General features: G+C 41.5%; 1 non-coding gene across 1 annotated transcript; it reads left to right on the top strand.

Annotated features, from left to right (window-relative positions):
- Positions 1 to 10,064: 10,064 nt before the first annotated feature.
- Trnas-cga lies at positions 10,065 to 10,139 on the top strand. Its single transcript has one exon. It is a non-coding gene; the product is annotated as a tRNA-Ser (tRNA).
- Positions 10,140 to 21,192: the final 11,053 nt, after the last annotated feature.

Raw genomic sequence — 21,192 nt, forward strand, 5'->3', positions numbered from 1 at the left:
CCACACATTTTCGAAGACAGGAAGAGCGGACAAGTGCAATAATTATCGAACAATCAACTCAACAGCTCATGCATCTAAGTTGCTGACAAGATTGATAAATGGAAGAACAGAAAAGAAAACTGAGGATGTGTTAGATGACGACCAGTTTGGCTTTAGGAAAGGTAAAGACCCTAGAGTGGCAGTTCTTACGTTGCGGTTAATAAACGTAGCAAGACTAAAGAAATATGTCAATAGGATTTGCGGGCCTGGAAAAAGCGTCTGACAATGTAAAATGGTGCCAGATGTTCGACATTTAGAGAAAAATAGGGTTAAGCTACAGGGAAAGGGCGGTACTATATAGTTTGTACAAGAACCAACAGGGAACAATAAGAGCGGAACACCAAGAAGGAAGAGCTCAGATTAAGAAGAGTGTAAGTCAGGGATGTAGTCTTTCACTCCTACTATTCAATCTATGCATCGAAGAAGCAATGATGGAAATAAAAGAAAGATTCAAGAATGCAATTAAAATTCAAGATGAAAGGTTGTCAATGGTAAGATTCGCTGGTGACATTGCCATCCTCAGTGAAAGTGAGGCAGAATTACAGGACCTGCTGAATGGAACGAGTAGTCTGACGAGTACATAATATGAATTGAGAGTAAATCGAAGAAAGACGAAAGCAATGAGAAGTAACAGAAACGAGAACAGCGAGAAACTTAACATCAGGATTGGTAATCATGAAGTAGATGAAGTTAAGGAATTCTGCTTCCTAGACAACAAAATAACCCATGACAGCCGGAGCAAGGAGGACATAAAAAGCAGACTAGCACCCGCAAAAAGGGCATTTCTGACCAACAGAAGCTTGCTAGTATCAAACATAGGCCTTAATTTGAGGAAGAAATTTCTGAGATTGTGCGTTTGGAGCACAGCATTGAATGGTAGTGAAACACGGACAGAGGGGATAGCGGAAAAGAAGAGAATGGAAGCACTTGAGATGTGGTGAAAAGAACAATCCTGGTTCTATTTCTGTCCGAAGCCTGCTGACGTGTTTGATGGCCCTGCCTTTGTTTCCACTCCAGTCTCAACTTCATTTCCTTCGCACACTGTCTGCATGCCACTAGTATTCTAACAATAAACCGAAGTCTACAGCCTGCTTTACCCATTGCTGAGCTTATGTGCCCATTCCATTTCATATTCGTACAAAGCGTAAGTGCATCCAGATATTGGTATGATTTAACATTACAACCGTGACTCATTAGTGTTATGTTCATAGGGTGCTTCGCTTTTTCGTTTTGCGAGTGCACAATTTTAAATTTCTGAATATTTAAAGTAAGTTACCAATGTTTGCACTACTCTGAAATCTTATCAAGATATGACTGAATGTTTGTGCATCTTGTTTCAGAAAGTACTTCATTATAGACAGCTGCACCGTGTGCAAAATATCTGAAGTTACTGCAAATATTGCCCGAAGGTACTTAATACGTAACATGAACAACAATGGTCCCAACCTACGTCCCTGGGGCACATACAATTTGTTATATCTACATTGTCGATGACTGTCCAGGATTTGTTGTACATATTCCAATTTATGTCCTCCACTGCAATTTTGCCCTGGATAATTCTCTCTAAAACCAGGGAAGAAAATTTCTGACTCAACGGACGCCTTACCACCGCGTCCCTTCTACTAGGACGTGTTTTATAAATATATCTTTCCTCGCCGATTCTTCAGAGAACTTCCATTTTCTTGATCATTTAATTTTTTGTATCCTTCTGTAAAACCGCATCCCACGATGCAGGATACACTTCGGCTCAATTCTGTGCTCAGAATGTGCATTCTCGTAACTTTCGTTCTCACATTATGGTCTATATTTGGTACTAATAGAATTTTTTGGCCGCGAAAGCCTCTCTATGCTTGTGCTTGTCTGCTTCATATATCCTTATCGTTTCGTCTGTAATGCGTTAGTTTGCTTTTGGCTATCTGTAGTTCATCAATTACTCTACTATGAAGATCCCAGTTATGAGATTAAGTTTGTTCCAATCACATTTCTGCTACTACCCACTCTTTCACCTCTCTTTGGTTCACTCATTTACTCGCAAATTATATTCTGTGTTCAGTAGCCTGTTCATTGCATTCAACGGGTCCTTTAGTTCTTCCTCAATTTGACAGAGGATAACAATGCCGTTAGTAAATGTTTTCATTGATAACTTCCACCCTGGATTTTAATTCTGACTCACTCTTTTCTTTCTTCTCATGCTTCTTCGATATGCAGGTTGAACAGTAGAAGAGACATGCCGAATATCTACCTTGTATCTTTTTATAAAAAACGAGTACTTTTCTCTGCGTCTTTAATTCTTATTTTTACCTCTTGTTTCGTATTGTACGTTAGCCGTCTTTCCCTATAGTTCATAGCTATTTTTCTGAGGATTTGAAGCACAATATAGGTCAAAAACGTTCGCTCTAGTTGGGTTCGGAAGTCATTAAACATGGGATTATGTGGTATGAAAGTACAGTTACACTCGGTGAGGTGAGTGGTGGTGTTGGTGACAGGGCAGAGCGCCCAGGGGAAACGCTGCTGACGATAAGTAAGCTTTTTATTCCATATTGGTACATGCTTTGTCGCGGGTAGTTGTGGCTTTTTTGACGCTGACCGGCGCTGCACTGGTGACACGACGCTGCATAGGCACCTCGCAATGCTGACGGTGAGCCTGTGGATGGTCTTCGGCCTCTGTAGGCCGCGGTCGTGACATGAGCGGCACACTACCGCTTTTTCGGCGATAGTGCATGGGACTATGCTCTTAGCCACCGCTCCACTGAGTGGAGACCACTGTGCACGAGATGTGATCCGCTGCTTGCTGTCATTAAGTCCTGTGAGTAACTTGGCGCTGGCAGCCACATGTGTAGCTCGGGATCGAATCCATGGCTTTAGCTGGTGATGACCGATTTACTCACTGTTCTGTGTGGCCTTGGTGTCGTGGTGGTGCTGCTGGACTCCGGCGACAAGAATGCTACTGCCTCAAAAGTCAGACATTTGTTTCACTGAAACTTGGCACCTAGTCACATTGCCCATAACAAGAGACATCCTGGTGTGTTGACATCGACCCACTGCTACGGCTATAACCACTGTGTAGTGCAGCTTTGCACTCGGTGCAGCTAGCCTCAGTTTGCATTCCCATTAGGTACATTTTATTCTGACCCACATCTCACCACACTGCATCCACCAGTCCGCAGCTGCTAGCAGTATACTTCATGGCGGCTTTTACGCTACTACTTATTATTTTTGCTAAAAGACCGGGTAGCGACACTACAATGGAATGCACGAAGGATAAAATGACCAAGTTTTAGATAAGAGGCGTAGAAGAAAGAGAATGGTAACTCCATCAAGGATCATGAAACGTAGGTAGTCAGTTTGATGTAAGATTAGGATGGTGCAATAGGGTTGTATGTATGTTTCACTGAGGATGAAGGCATTGGTTTGGAGTAGGCAATGGTTTGTTTCTTGGGAAGGAACGGATGCTGTGTAAAAGGGTATTGCATGTTTCTTTAAATTTATGATACAAATACTTTATGCATTTTTTCTACTGGTGTCACGGTTCAATCAGCTGTTCATATTTTATTTTGTAAGTGGTAGTTAACTAAATGCATAATGAAATAGCTATTAATGACAAATGTACTGTTGATGTACCATTCTAGACTTATGTACTTAATGAGTTGTTTTATAATGCGTGAAGACGAATGGATGTAGAATAAGGTGACGAGTCAGTGAAAATTGAAAGATATGTTTTTGTGGAAATAAGTATTTTTCTTTTTGCATGTATTATAGGCCGTGCTGCAAGGGAAATTTATGAAGAGCACATGCTGTTTATAATGGTTGTAGTGCTGAAACAATCTTACTATATTCTCGGCAGTAGTTTGTATGCAGGAAGAATTGCTCAACAGTTACCGGAGTAATTAACAAATAAACGAAATAAATGTGGGCTGAATGGTTAATTTGGTTTAGTTGTTGGGGGTTTATATTTGCAGTTGGAGGGGTAAGGAGGATGAGTGTCAAACATAAATGAGAGCGATGTTAAGACTGAAGAAAAGCTTTGCATTAAGGTCATAAACGTTGGTTTCCTCTCAGGCGGTGAGATGACTGTACACAGGACACGTTACGTATCATTAGGACTGGCATAGGAGTTTTGGGGCTCTACATTGTGGCTACAGTGGTCCATCAAGTTACGACGGTGTCGCCAGGTGGTAAGGCGTTCTTTGTCACCTTTTCTAGCGATGTAGGAATCTATATGCTGGTAATCTTCAACGATGATTTAATTCTGAATAAAGCTCGAACGGGATTTCAGTAGATGTATATAGCATGTATTCGATAAAAACTCGATACAACGAAACCGCTAGCATCTGACTGTCATTCAGTGCCTACAACTATTAGACTGTAGGTCATAGAGACCATGTCACAACATTGCAACTAAGATCTCGATCGTTTAATCGGTGGAATCCGGCGCTAAAGTAATAAACACATTTTTTTTTCTTTGTTCTAGTCTTTCTAGTAAAGATTTTCTTATCGCTATGGTGAACTAACTGCACCAAAACATATGTAAAAGAAATAGTATTTCTTTACACAGGTACGTTCATTTTTTAAATTACAAAAGCTTTCTGAGAACATTTTACGAGATCAAGATAGTTATTTATAGAATGAAGTTAAAGAGTGACTTCGTTACCAAACAGATAAAAATGGTCTTACGTTTGAGAGAACTTATTTATGCATAATTAATACAATAAGATTAAGGGTTGATCTCTATTTTGCTCTATAGTTTCTACTCTCTACAGCTTCCTCTAGTACCATGGAAGTTATTCCGCGTTGTCATAACGGATGTCCCTTTATCCTCTCTCTTCTTCTTGTCAATGTTTTCCATAAACTCCTTTCCTCGTCCATTCTTCGCAGATCCTCCTCATTCCTTAGCTTTCCAGTCCACTTTATTTTCAACATTATTCTTTACCACCACATCTCAGACTCTTCGACTCATTTCTTTTTCGTTTTACCATCACTCCATATTTCACTGCCATACATTTCTGTGCTGAAACGTACATTCTCAGAAATTTCTCCGTCAAATTAAGACCTATGTTAGATACTAGTACACTTCTCTTGGCCAGGAATGACCTTTCTTCCAGTGCTATTCTGCTGTTTATGCACTCCATGCTCCGTTCGTCATGGGATATTTTGCTACCTAGGTAGCAGAATTCCTTAATTTCATCTACTTCATGATTAACAATCTTGAAGTTGAATTGCTTGGGTTTCTCATTTCTGCTACGTCTCATTACCTTCGTCTTTCTTCGATTTACTCGCAGTCAGTATTCTGTACTCACAAGACTGTTCCTTCCATACAGTATCCTGCATTTCTTCTTCAGTTTTGATTGAGGATAGCAATGTCATCAGCGAATTTTATCACTGATATCCTTTCACCTTCGATTTTAATCTCGCTCTTGTAACTGTCTTTTAATTCCTTCATTGCTTCTTCGATGTATAGATTGAAGAGGAGGGGCGAAAGATTACATCCCTGTCTTATAACCTTTGTAATCCGAGGGCTTCGCTCTTTGTCTTCCACTCTTGTTGTTCCTTCTTGGCTTTCACACATATTGCATATTACCCGTCTTTCCCTATAGCTTACCTTTTTTCTAAGAATTTAGAACATCTTGCACCATTTTACATTGTTGAATGCTTATTCCAAGTCAACAAAAATTATGAATTTGTCTTGTCTTAAACGAATAACTTGCTAAGCTAATTCTGCAACAATTCTCGCACTTGTCGCTCTTACAGTATTGTGGATGATGTTTCTACGAAAGTTAGACGGTGTATCGCCAGACTCATATAGTCTACGCACCAACATGAGTAGCCGTTTTGTTGCCACTTCTCCCAATGATTTTAGAAATTCTCACGGGATGCTATCTATCTCTTCTGCCTTATTCGACCTTAATCCTTCCAAAGCTCTTTTAAATTCTGATTCTTATAATCGGAGCCCATACCTCTCCCCTATCGACTTCTATAGAGTATCCCCCCCCATCTAGGCCTTCAATGCTGTCTTTCCACCTACCCGCTCTCTCCTCTGCATTCAGCAGTGGAATTCTCGTGGCACTCTTAATGTTACCACAATTGTTTTTCATTTCACAGGATTCTGTTTTGAATTTTCTATATACCACGTCAGTCCTTCCGACAATCATTCTTTTTCGATTCCTTCACACTTTTCATGCAGCCATTTCGCCTAAACTTCCCTGAAATTCCTACTGGTTTCTTTCCTCAGCGACTTGTATTTCTGTATTTCTGAATCGCTGTGAGCATTTTCATACATCTTTCTTTCATCGATTAACTGGAGTACATCAGCTGTTACCGATGGCTTCTTCGCAGTTACCTCCTTGTACCTGTGTTTTTCTTTCAGACTTTTGTGATTGCCCTTTTTAGAGATTTCCATTATTCTTCAGCTGAAATCCCTACTGAGCTGCTCCTTACCGCAATATGTATAGCCTATGAAAACTTCAAGCGTCTCTCTTTATTCCTTAGTAATTCCGTATTCAACCTTTAAGCGCACTGATTCTTTTTGAGTAAGCTCTTAAATTTCAGCCTACTCTTCATCACTACTAAACTGTGAATTGAGTCTATATCTACTTCTGAGAACACTTTACTATCCAGTATGTGATTTCAGAATCTCTGCCTGACTATGATGTAACCTAACTGAAATCTTTCTGTATCTCCCGGCCTTTTCCAACTATACATTCTCCTCTTGAGATGCTTGAACAGAGTATTCACTATTACTAGCTGAAATTTATTGTTGAACTCAATTAGTCTTTCTCGTCTCTCGTTCCTATTACCAAACTCATATTCACACGTAACCCTTTCTTCCACTCCTGGCTCTACAACCACACTGCGATGCCCCCAGAATATTAATTTTTCATCTCCCTTTACGTACTGAATTAACCATTCAGAATCTTCATATACTTTCTCTCTCTGTCTTCATCTTCGGCTTGCGACGTTGGCATGTGTATCTTAACTATTGTTGTCGGTTGGTTTGCTGTCAAACCTGATGAGAATAACCCTATCATCGAACTGTTCACAGTAACTCGCTCTCTGCCCTATCTTTCTATTCATAATGAACCCTACTTCCGTTATACCGCTTCCTGCTATCGTTGATATTATCCTTTACTCATCTGACCAGAAATCCTTGTTTTCTTTCCATTTCACTTCACTGACCCGTACTATATCTATATTGAGCCTTAGCGTTTCACTCTTCCGATTTTCTAGCTTCCCTACCACGATCAGACTTCTGACATTCCACGCCGCGACTCGTAGAACGTTATCCATTCGTTTTTATTACTTTTCTCATTTCCACCTTGGAAGTCCCCTCCTCGAGATCCGAATGGGGAACTAGTCAGTAACCTTTTGTCAATACATGGATCATCTTCACACTTGTTCAGTTACAGCTCGCATGTCCTGTGGATGCGTCTTTAATGCAGCGGTTTTCATTGCTTCCTGCATCCTCACGGCGTTGATCATAGCAGCGACTTTTGCCTTCAGGGGCACTTTCCCATCCTAAGGGCAAGAGTGTGCACGAAACCTCTGTCGCTCTTCTGCTGTCTTTGACAAGGCCGTTGGCTGAATGAGAGTGACTTCTTTTGCCGGAGGTCTTCGACCACCATTGCTGATGATTTATATTCAGAATTTAAGCGATGACGGGGTTCAAACCCAGGTCCGAGGAGGTTCTGATTTCTAATCAAAGACGCTATCCCTAGGGTTTTGTAACACGATGTGGTGTATACCGTTGAACATGTGAGTGGTCAGAACCAGTACAGAAAATTTTATTCACATAAAATAACGGTTATATCCCTGCGCCACAGACACTGAAGTTTCTATATTATTACCACCATGGTTTTTTGTTCATTTTTCGGCTGTGTTTCTTGGTGCTAATTTGAAAAATCTGCTGAACGTTTTGACTACAAGCCAAATTTTTTAGGCATCGGAAATACACTTCTGAGCGATACTTTACCACCTAAGACCAATGTCGTTATTAGTCTAACAGAGATGATATAGAATTTTCGTAACGTTATGTGGCTCACTACGACAGTTTCCCCAACTTCAACGTTTTCGAATCAATTCTGCTACACATCGTCATATTGTATCACTATCTGGGCTAGATTAATTAAACGTCATATGACTTAAAAGCTGATTTTGGGCAGAAACTTGCCGTGATTTATAAAACCAAATGGAATTTCCTATAACAGCACAAAAATTTTACTCATATTTTTTGAGAAATCGTATGACAATTGAATGTTTCTTGCCTAACAAATTTTTCGTCTTCCACTCCTCTAAAAACGTCGAATTAATGACACAGATTCTGGAGGAGACAGTTCAAATACCCGTCCGGCCATTCAGGTTTAGGTTTTCCGTGATTTCCCTAACTTGCTCCACGCAAATGCCGGCATTGCTGCTTTGAAAAGCGCACGGCTCATTTCCTTCCCCATTCTTTCATAAACTGAGCTTGTGCTCCGTCTCTAATGACCGCGCTGTTGACGGGACGTTAAACTATAATCCCCCATCTTTTCTTCTAAATGACCTGCAGACGAGAAACAATATTGTTGGTGTCACGCTGTTTTAATACATGTGGGTTTGTGATTGCGGTAATAAACAGGATTCTGTAATTATCCCCACATAGGAAATTTACTGGTATTAAATCGGGCAACCATGCGGGCCATTTCTGAGGACCGTAGCGTCCTAACCATCTTCCACGATTTCTGTTATTCAGTTCTTGCACATCATCATGCGGAGAACAAGCTGGGCGACCGTCGTAGTGCATCCACATAGGACCTAATGTCTAGACTGACATTTTCAATGAGAAACTAAATTGTCGACGGTAAAAGCACGATGCATCTCACTTTCAGGGTACCTGCGAAGTAGAGTAGACTGATGATTTTATCTCTAAGGATTGCCGACCCAGCTCGCCAGTCTTGTACACGTCTGGTGCTTGGGAGTCTCTCATGGAAGTGCATTCGGCAGCACGCGGTCAGCAGCCGTGCCACTCCGAGCTTTGCTGTGGTAGCGCGATTCATCGGTGAGCTGCCTGCTGTACAGAGAAATGCCGTCAGCATCAACTGGAGGTCACCACTATGACCACTATGGAAAAGGCTGACACTCCTGTGGTGCCCACTCGGGGCCAGGCATTCGGGTGGCGACCGACGTTATCTCTTGGCGAGCTAGCCATGGATGTGCCGGTCTGCGGTACGGAGGAGGCACGGTGGCAACAACGTGAGCCATCGCCGGAGGCCATGTTGTACAGTGGCTGACAAACCGTGGGAGGGCGTCGTCTGTATTCGTGCACCGGTCACTCGTGTTTTGGGTTGGGCTCTGCCGACCCAAGCAGTCGCTGTAGGTCGCAGCTGAAAGAGAGAGTTCGCTGGCAGCTAGCAAGCCTTCAAGTGGGACGGCAACAGGAAGCGTATAGAGCCTGGAATGTCTTGAGACTAGGCAGCGTGTGGAGAGGTCAAACACCTTATTTGAATCATGGTGTCCACAAGTATAAATATGTGGCTTATTATCGTAATAAGATTTCAGTTTTCAATAACTTGAATTATTATGCAAATTGACTCTTTGAATATTTGAATGAGGAAAGTGGGCACAGTGTCATTGTTCATGAGGAGGGCTTATGAATTTCAGTATTGGGATGATACTTTAGTTAGGATTCCATCTTATTTGCTAGGGTTGTCTCCAATGATCACAGTAGCTACGGAGGTAGGATGGGATAGGGATGGAATTTCTTTTGCATGGGGTTGGTGGTCACAGGTGATAAGACATTTGAGGATCAAGTACGAGGGGAGAATATGAAACTTCCTGGCAGATTAAAACTGTGTGCCGGACCGAGACTCGAACTCGGGACCTTTGCCTTTCGCGGGCAAGTGCTCTACCAAGTGAGCTACCCAAGCACGACTCACGCCCCGTCCTCACAGATTGACTTCTGCCAATACCTCGTCTCCTACGTTCCAAACTTTACAGAAGCTCTCCTGCGACGAGGTACTGGCAGAAGTAAATCTGTGAGGACGGGGCGTGAGTCGTGCTTGGATAGCTCAGTTGGTAGAGCACTTGCCCGCGAAAGGCAAAGGTCCCGAGTTCGAGTCTCGGTCCGGCACACAGTTTTAATCTGCCAAGAAGTTTCATATCAGTGCACACTCCGCTGTAGAGTGAAAATTTCATTCTATGAGGAGAGAACTCATGGAGGTAGTCTGTGTGGAAGTTATAGTTTTTGGACTTCTCGGACTATTTTGTAAAAGGTTAGATGAAAGGTAAAGATTTATACGTTTTTATTAACTTCAGGTGATTACCACTTGGAGGTTTAAGTATACTGGGTCTTTCCATTTTGGACGAAGGTTTGAATAACAGTGTACAGTATGGAAAAGAAAAGAGCCGTAATTTCGAGTATTTTGCTGTGGAATAGAGAACGATTTATGTTTTGGTTTTTAGAGGGGGCGTGTCTGGACATTGTGGGGAACAGTGGTGATCATCATAGATTACCAGTCAATATTACAATTCTTGCAAAATGCCTTACATTTGTTTTGTTTTGTAGCAGCTTGTTGGTGCTATGGCTGTTGATGGAGCTTCATACGCTACTATCGTTGCTCTGTGGGTTGTTATTCGTGCAGTAGTAATTGATGCTTGTAAAAAGAAAGTGGCCTGAGTGCGGAGATCAGGAGATCAGAATATTCAATGGACGTAGCAGAAGCTGCAGAAGAGATTTTGAGTTGGGAAAGATGAACTGTGTATGAGAAAATGTGTACCATCTTGATTCAGTGGGAACAGTAGATGGAGAAATGTAAACGACTGTGGTGCTTGAGTGTCTGATGGCGATTACGAAGCAGATAAATGGTACGTTTTAAAGATGATGCATGTTGCGATGAGTTGTTGTGACGATGGCAATATCTGATGCGATGGAGAGGTGGCCAATGGCGAATATACTGTGGATTTGGCAGGGATGCTTCTTGAGAGATGGACGGTGAAATCAGCGGTGGAAGACGGTGGCACACGGATGGTGAAATCAAAGGTGAGAGACAGAGACACAAGGACGGTATGAAGATTAGTATGGTAACCTCCGTATTAGTATACTGTTGTCACAATTTTCGAAAATTGTGGTATTTAGTTATTAATAGAGCTCACATCCGTTGGTCAAATTCGCTTCTGAGAATGACGGTGAATCCTAACCAACATGTCCACGATAAAGACGTTTTTATGACTATGTTCTGTAATTGATTGGGAAAAGATTATGCCAGGCAATATGATCGACGAAAACTGAATTTTTAAGCTAGTCATTTGCAGTTTTAGCGGTTAGAGATGCCTACAAATAAGAAAAAGAAAAGTTACTGATGTGAAAAATGGTTCAAATGGCTCTGAGCACTATGGGACTGAACTTCTGAGGTCATCAGTCCCCTAAAACTTAGAACTACTTAAACCTAACTAACCTAAGGACATCACACACATCCATGCCCAAGGCAGGATTCGAACCTGCCACCATAGCGAGTTACTGATGTAATTGGAATTATCTGCATAGGCAGTTACTAAAATGGCTGCAGTGCAACACGTCATATATTTCTCGAAGAGCGTTTTTCCGTCTCGTGTTATTTGGCTATATGAATACAGGTACAAGCACATAGACAATTTCCATAGATATAACCTGTTATTTCCGAATATATACAAACAGAACACTCCTATACCCTTACCTCAAAGGGAAACACTATTTTTTACGTGTAGGTATCAATACCCACGATTAATTCTAATCCACATGGAGTTAGACACTATTGGAGAGACAAGAATAGTGAATAAACTGGTTGACAAATAATTTGTAGTTTCATGGAAATAATCGAAATTTAGAATTTTTGACAGTCTGTTGTCGGTAGCCAGAACCGTTGCTGATAACATAAATAAACTTTTCAGTTATATGTCTTAGATAAAGAGATAGTTACCTAGCAAAAATGGCACTTAATAAAGTACTTTCCTTATTACGTTGTTTTGTTAAAAATGGTATTAAAAAGCATACACTCTGCGGTGAAACGTATGAGACATTTCTGAAGCTTCTGCATAATGTTAGATCGTCAACAGTGCAAAATAATAGTACTCCCAAACATTTTTACTCCTAGGTTTCATGAGACAAATACTTTGTAGGATTTGGAAACTAGAACGATAATAATACTTCCACTTTTAACATGTAAAGTATGACAACTAATGAATGTTTTTCTACTTTCATTGCGGTGTCTATCTGGAAATGAAATCACAGTATAACATGGTACAGAGTGTGTGTTGTAGTATAAAAAAAGACGTCGATATGGCATAGGTTTGACCACATGAAATTTGACAAAAGACATTAACTCTTTAATTATTCATTTACAAAATTTTTATTTTTTGTAAGATATTTCGGATGTTTAATCTGGTTAACCGAATTTCTTAACATTTTGAGATGAAATATTCGTTAGCTTGTCCATAGATGAATGGTTACGAAACATTCAGGATCAAAATTGAATTATTCTTCCTTCCAACTGTAATGGTAGAGATGTGGCATCCATATTCTCAATTTATTTTCGTCACGAATGCAGAAACTAACTACAAACCGCTTTAGTCAGTATGTAAACGAATGGATCATTGATGTCGTTGATTAACGGTAGAAGAAAGTAACTTCCCTAATGCCTTTTCAGAGGGTAGTAGAAGAATAGAGTCAAAGGCGGAATTAGGTCTTTCGGGACCCCACATACAGCACAAATCACGCTTCCCTCCAACCATACTCCATCGTCTCCCAGTCCCACACAAAAAAATTTTTTGTGTACATTATAACCATATTTTTAAATGAATAGAAACGCTATGTATTGTTGTTTATCTGCTTTAAACTTTGGTTGTGGTATATGACGTGAACATACAGTTAATGCGCTATAGCATATCATGTAACAAAAGGCTGTTCCTAAATCCATGTTACATCTGTGTAGACATAGAGCAGTATCTAGTGAAGTTTCGGCTGCAATTCTCAGAACGTCGGATCCTAAAGTATTATTTCCAAAATCCTACTCATCCTAGCTTGTGTCATTGCAACTGGGACGTTTGTCAAACATAGCTTTGTGAAGAGACTGTTATGACATGTTTATGAAGTTGGGAGGTCTCCGTATATTCTGTGAAAGTGTTTGCAATGTAGCTGCAGTCCGGTACAGACCAACGAACAGGCACCAACAGGCAATACCTGGTCTGTATGCAGGGTTTAGTATTGTCGTTTGCTTGCGTGCTCCTGCAAAGGAGTCAGCACTAACTGTGTATCTGTGTTGTGTTTATCACTTTCTTTGCGTCAGCTCGTTTCGTGAGCGGTAGTGTCGCGTGAGCTGTCAGTCACGGCTGTGATCCGTCAGTAGCCGCAGCGTGGAGCGGTGAAGTCCAACCGCAGTCTCAGGCAAGACCTGAGTCAGATCTAGTTCTTTTAGCGTCTGTGTGGAGCAGTAGCTTCGAAAATTGCTAGTGCACCCACGAGCAGGGTTTATATGTAACAATCCTCCCTTCTTCAGCCGCGTGGTCTTGGGCGTCTTGTCACGGTCCGCGCGGCTCCCTTCGTCGGTGGTTTGAGTCCTCCCTCGGGCATGGGTGTGTGTGTCGTCTTTAGCGTAAGTTAGTTTAACCCTGCAGTAGGCGCGTGCTGTATCGTTACGTAGTTAGGCACGTGGGGGACTTCTGTGCCCCATTTGTGTTTCTTAATTACTCATTGAAATGATTATCAAATGTACTTTAGTTGCTTTGTCTATGTTTGTGTACGTATAGGGATGGAAATAAAACATAGATTTCCAAACAAATATGTCAATAATTTATCTCAGAGACAGTTAACACATACAGTACGCAAATGAGGCAAACACATCCACCTTTTACTTTTATGACACGATTTTCTAGTTGACTTGTCTTTATGCCTTCCACACTCGTAGCAACGTTCTTTGGAACCTTCTGTGGGATTGTCTTGTGGTGTAAATGTTGAATTTATGCCCAGTATAACACGTGCACGCCGCCGTAATTCAATGGGAATTGGAGGGACAGCAGATCCGTGCTGAATTTGATGTTTCATCATTTTCCAGGCCAACATCTGCTGGAACTCTGTTGTTTTCAATGACTTAGGTGTTCTAGAGTTTTCTCGGTATATACACAGTGCGTTCATGGCAGAAACATTAAGTAAATTATAGAAAACAACCATAGGCCACCTACTACACAGTATTTTTTTGAATTAGTTGATCAAGTATATCAACTCCAATATTTGTCATAATGTAAAAAGTTACAATTTCTGGTTTCAGTGAATCTCTTTTATGTTTATCAATGGTATCATCATGGTGTAATGTAGATATCAGGAGAACAAAAAATGGTTCAAATGGCTCTGAGCACTATGGGACTTAACATCTGTGGTCATCAGTGCCCTAGAACTTAGAACTACTTAAACCTAACTAACCTAAGGACATCACACATATCCATGCCCGAGGCAGGATTCGAACCTACGACCGTAGTGGTCACGCGGTTCCAGACTGAAGCGCCTAGAACCGCTCGGCCACACCGACCGCCTATCAAGAGAACAGCTTGATTATCTTTAGGGCAGTATGAAGCTAGCGTTCATTTCTCTGGGAAGCCAAACAAAGAAGAATATTGAGGTCTTCGCTTATTAGGTAAAAACTCCTTGGGGATTTCCTTCTTGTTTCCCAGGAGCATGTCAGTCTCTTGTCTTGTAGTAAGTTTTAGCCAGTGGTATACAGCTGAGCCAGTTGTCAGCAGTAACGTTATGGTGAGTCCACTAATCTCAATACTGCATTGTAGCAGATTACTGTGCTTTGAAGGACCCTCTGGCTGAGTGTCAGCATAAGTTTCTAAGGTGAAAGTATAGGCAGTTTTAGCATCAATCAAATCAAATGTCTTAATGCCGTATTTGGCGGGCTTTTTAGGAAGATACTGTCTGAATGGGCATTTTCCTCGAAAAGAAACTAACTGTTCGTCAAAAGTCAAGTACTCACTTGGAACAAAGTGTTTTGAAAAATTATGAGCATCAGTCTCAAAACGTCTCTAATTGGGGCTAATTTATCAATTTCTTTTCGAAGGTTTCTGTCCCTTACGTCATCAAAACGCAACCATCTCAAACGATATTTAAATCTTTTTTCACTCATAATTAGATAAAAGGATTCTAAGCCGTTTCCTCTAGAGTTATCCCAGGGCATGCAAATGTTTTTTATAAAACTTCTTAAGGTTCCTATTACGTAGAGTATGCTGAACACAGCTCTTATTTCAGTCTCATCAGTGAGTCCTAGCATCTCTGTGTCTCTGAAATTTGCTTATCAAATTTCTTACATAAATATTTGTGCAGTTAACTATAATTTTGTAAATACTGTTGTCCAGTTACGGTATCATAATCGCTTTCCATTAGTTGATCATCTTCATTTGAATCAGATTCTTCAGAATCAAATACGTCATTTTCATCACTCTCTGCATCTTCTTCGAGCCACCTCATCCACACTTCAGGGTCGGAAGACACATCAACTCTTCTTTTCTTCGGATCTGACATAACTAAAATAAAAACATGTTTATGAGTATCAGTGTCTGTAAATTGTAGTACATGTTGAAGACATCGTAAGTAATCACTTTAGTTAACGTGGTTATTTTATTCAGATTAATAAAAATTTTAAATACTGTACTTACAATGAATTTAGTATGAAAAATGTTTTAAAAAAGAAAACACCTACCTTAAGAAATTGTTGCGGAGATAGGCGCTTGATGGACAGTTGTACCCCAACTCACTTCAACGTCCTGCTGATCTCTATTTAGCTGTCCAACTGATGTTGGCTGTAAACGGATCTTCAACAATGTACCCATTTGAAAGGTACTGAGTGCGGGAACGCTGCAACTTTAAATGTAACGGATATAATCATAATGTAAAACCGCTGGGTGACAGGTGTACCCCAGGCGCCCACTCCACGGTTAAATTAGATTAAATAGTGTGTTAGCTTAAGGACCGATGACCTCAGCAGTTTGGTCCCGTAAGACCTTACCACAAATTTCCACATTTTCCCTTCTTCAGAAAACTCGCATCGAGTATTGGGTTGGTGTTTACACCAGAACTTCATATACATTGACTACGTTTATAAAGGTTTACATGTAGCAGTTATTGTTTAACAAATCGCGAGAATGGGTTTTACTGCTCATTACTACTCAATTACTCAATAACCTAGTTTTAATCTTTAATTATTGTTGAGCCGTGGTAGGACTGGCGCCAGTGGTATATCTGACACGAATACGATTGATTTCCTAGTGCAGAGGTTTGTTTTTGGGCTTGGGCCGGCTCGAGATACAACACTTGAGAACGGAACGCGGCGGTGTGCGAGTCGGCGATTGGTTGGCGGACAGAAGCGAAGACGGCGTGCCTGAGGCCGGGCGGCGGTTGTCACGTGGTTGTAATGCAGTCGGCGGGAGTTGGCCGGCGCTGGGCATTCTCCGGCAACTTCGTGAGCTGTGGATGTGCCCGCTTTCTTGGAGAGACACGCTGTTATGGTCTTGCGAAGTGGTGGTCTGGCATCTTTGCAACTTCGCCCCAGCGTCTATACATCCAGTTATGTACGCTAATTACTAAGAGCGCTTAGTTAACTGTGATTGTGATCTCTCTTGGTACAGTAATACGTTGCACGACGTGTGATGTGATGCTTGTTCGATTTCATTTGCAGCCTCCTACAAAGCGTGTGCTCTGCTTCCGCATAATATTGATGTTTTTGCAGACGTGTATCATTCTAGTGAGTGCCGGTTCTTGTGAGCCAGATCATTTTCCCACTCTTGGTGTTTGTTTATCAATACTGTTTCACTTAAAGGAAGCACTTCCTAATGAAAGTAGTTGTTGTTTAGTCTTGATTTTATAGAGTTAATTTACTGATCAATCTTCAATGTTAGTATTAAGAAAGGTTTTTCTGCTTTTTTTGGTGGGTATGGTCTGTGTTTCAGTGAGTTGAGGCAGCAGGCAACCGAAGCGCAGGGGTTCCCTTTACATTACAAGTTTGGCTTACGGGCGGTGGACTTCGCCTGAGCTCGGGTGTTCCTCTTCGGTAGCGTTTGCTTGTTTCACATTTTGGTGGTCAACTCGACGTGGGGTTGCAAACGGAGCCACGTCTTGGTTCGAAGAACTACTTCTGTCAGTCGGTTCCACCGTTCGTGGTTAAACTTCGGCCTTACAAGTTTGGACCTTGCTTCTGTTATTACATATTTATCATTGCACAAGGTTGTAACTTCCTATGCCCTAAAAGTCCATCTCACAAGACAATGGGCGTTTGAATAATTTCGTGGTCGCTCTCTACGATTGAGCAAGTTATAAATACACTACTGGCCATTAAAATTCCTACACCAAGAAAAAATGCAGATGATAAATCGGTATTCATTGGACAAATATATTATACTGGAACTGACATGTGATTCCATTTTCACGCAATTTGCGAGCATAGATCCTGAGAAATCAGTACCCAGAACAACCAACTTTGGCCGTAATTAAGGCCTTGATACACCTGGGCATTGTGTCAAACAGAGCTTGGATGACGTGTACAGGTACAGCTGCCCATGCAGCTTCAGCACGATACCACAGTTCATCAAGAGTAGTGACTGGCGTATTGTGACGAGCCAGCTGCTGGTCCACCATTGAAGAGTCGCTTTCAATTGGTGAGAGGTCTGGAGAATGTGCTGGCCAGGCCAGCAGTCGAACATTTTCAATATCCAGAAAGGCCCGTACAGGACCTGCAACATGCGGTCGTACATTATCCTGCTGAAATGTAGGGTTTTGCAGGGATCGAATGAAGGGTAGACCCACTTGTCGTAACACATCTGAAATGTAACGTCCACTGTTCAAAGTGCCGTCAATGCGAACAAGAGGTGACCGAGACGTGTAACCAATGCCACCCCATACCATCACGCCGGGTAAAACGCCAGTATGGTGATGACGAATACACGCTTCCAATGTGCGTTCACTGCAATGTCGCCAAACACGGATGCGACCATCATGATGCTGTAAACAGAACCTGGATACATCCGAAAAAATGACGTTTTGCCATTCGTGCACCCAGGTTCGCCGTTGAGTACACCAGCGCAGGCGCTCCAGTCTGTGATGCAGCGTCAAGGGTAACAGCAGCCATGGTCTCCCAGCTGATAGTCCACGCTGCTGTAAACGTCATCGAACTGTTCGTGCATTTGGTTATTGTCTTGTAGACGTCCCCATCTGTTGACTCAAGGATCGAGACGTGGCTGCACGATCCGTTACAGCCACGCGGATAAGATGCCTGTCATCTCGACTGCTAGTGATACGAAGCTGTTGGGATCCAGCACGGGGTTTCGTATTACCCTCCTGAACCCACCGATTCCATATTCTGCTAACAGTCATTGGATCTCGACCAACGCGAGCAGCAATGTCGCGATACGATAAACCGCAATCGCGATAGGCTACAATCCGACCTTTATCAAAGTCGGAAACGTGATGGTACGCATTTCTCCTCCTTACACGAGGCATCACAATAGCGTTTCACCAGGCAACGCCGGTCAACTGCTGTTTGTGTATGAGACATCGGCTGGAAACTTTCCTCATGTCAGCATGTTGTAGGAGTCGCCAGCGGCGCCAACCTTGTGTGAATGCTCTGAAAAGCTAATCATTTGCATATCACAGCATCTTCTTCCCGTGGGTTAAATTTCGCGTCTGTAGCACGTCATCTTCATGGTGTAACAATTTTAATGGCCAGTACTATATGTTATAAATAGTATTGGTGTTGAAGCGAGGTTGTGTGTTAAATGTTATTTTACATGAAATGTAAGGTTTTATTTGAAAGGGTCTTAAATAATGTGTAATTAGCGTTGGTCTGTAGGTTGTGGCAATGTCAGTGACAATTGGTGCCCAGATGCCCACTCCTGACCCACCCCCCCCCCCCCCCCCGCCACCCCCAACTTCCCCTTTGTCTTCCTTCCTCCTCCCAATCCCCCAATTCTTCCCGCGTGACGGTATCTGTGGCCACCGACGTCTGCGTCTAGAGTAACTCTCATGTTCAGATGTGATATCGTTTCTCTAAAGGTTTGCATAGTGTATCTGAGGCGGCAATAGGCTACCAGTCCGGTGTTTACCTAGATGGATGTGGAAAACATCCTAAAAACAACATCCAGGCTGGGAGGTTCACCAGCCCTCGTCGTTAATCCGCTGGGTGTATTTGATCCAGGACAGGCTTGTCTTCTTGAATCCCAGAAATGGTGCATCAAAATGCTCGTGAATCCAGACAGATCAAGTTTGGACTTACGGTTGTAGATAAAAACGGCAAGTTGTAACACCGAAAATACAGATCAAATAAATTCTGCACCATCCAAAACTTTTCGCCATTTGATATCCGTTGATAACTTGATATATGTCTCTATTTCTGAATCTGTAAGCTTTATTACGGAAGCTACATTTGATACATAATGGATGTAATAGTGTATTTATTTGTGAATATATATAATTGATGATACTTACAATGTAAATATTGTAAATTGCTGGGAAACGCAAAAAAAGAAAAAATCACTGCTCCTTCACTGCTCTCAGACAGTATGTAAATACAAAGCATCATAATTAAATAAAGTTACACAGATACAATCAACTAAAATACAAAAGAGAGAGTTTGGGTTAAAGACAAAGGAGTGACAATGTTATGGTGGCAACATTACAAAACACAAACCACAATACAGACTTAGAAGTATAAAAAGAAACAGAAAACAATGGTGTGCGACGAAATGGCAGCAGCTGAGCCGTTGTTTACGTATGGAGAGTCTCTGTCGCGCAGCGAGCAGAGCAAACACTCAGCAACTTGAGTCTCGAAAGAGTTCTGAGGTGTTTGTTGGGCACTCCCGTGGCTGCGGCGTCCAGCTATGATCGCGCCAATATTCGTGCACTTTCTTTGCTAACCCGCGAGTATTGGAAGCACAGTGAAGGATTCTGCAGTTCTAACTATTGCCTTTCCCATAAGTAATCGGGACTCTGGACACGACTTGTGGTTCGCAACCAGCAGCAGCTCAGCATTGTCGTCGGCTACATTCTTCGTCGTCTCCACAGCTACAACGTCATAAGACTGTTAACTGACAAAGTATAACTAATATTGTACAGGCATTATCCAATGGCATTTGTTTCACAAACTTTAAAGACTAACGTTTGAAAATAATAACCTGAAATAGCTGAAACTTGTAAGGAACCTGTGTTGTCATTGTCCTCAGTTATTATTACCAAGCAGAGTCGCTTTCCTTTCCATGCAATCACCGTGTGTTGGAAAAATATGAAAACTGATTTACAGTTTGCTGCCAGTTTTTTTTGTCTGCAAATGACTAGTTTGTCTAAATTTTGACATCTCAGTACCCGTTCATTCTTGTATTGCATAACAGAGGCTTAACTAGTTTGCAGTTCTGAGTACTAACTTCGCTAACTTAAAGTAACGCAAAATTTCACTGGTAAAACTAATAACCAAGGATACAGTGCAAATTGAGAATGCGCATTTCATTTATTCTGAATTTAACTTATCGACTGACGTCTGCTAGCTTGGTACGTATTCTATTGTTCTTCAAAAGTAAATCAGTTGCTCATTTACTTAAACTAAACTCAATTCAGTCTTTCGATAATTAAAAGAAGTTGCTTTCCTTTTTGCAGATTTTGTATTACATTATGCTGAGGTTGCTGAAAGTCATTTTTTTACATAACAGAGTTTTAGTTACGCTCAGTAATTTATTTAACCAGTAATTCATTTAACTTTACTTTCAAGATTTAGTGTTTCCGAATAAGTAAATGCAAACTCGGTCCCTTCTGATTTATTTACTTTCTCGTGAGATGTTGTGTTGTGGAAAATCTTGAAAATCTTCTGTTGCCACGCCTGTGATTATTTGCTTAGTTTTCTATGCCATTCTCAATATTCATTGCCCTAGTTGGCTGGAGACTTTAATTATCCCTTTTCTTCCTGATCAGCATTTTTGTATTAAACATTGCGTGATACCCCTCCTCCCTCCCCCCGTTCCCTTCCCCAGTGTAATTCGTGAGCGATTGCACTAAATCCCAACCATTTCAAAATTGTTATCGGTATTTACATTAGGTTTGGAATAGACACTTCCTTCAGAATGGTCTGTTGTACACTTTCCTCCTACTAACCGATATATTTTCCTTCGGCAACGATGGCC

Source organism: Schistocerca piceifrons, chromosome 2, assembly GCF_021461385.2.
Source record: "Schistocerca piceifrons isolate TAMUIC-IGC-003096 chromosome 2, iqSchPice1.1, whole genome shotgun sequence".
NCBI lineage: Eukaryota > Metazoa > Arthropoda > Insecta > Orthoptera > Acrididae > Schistocerca > Schistocerca piceifrons.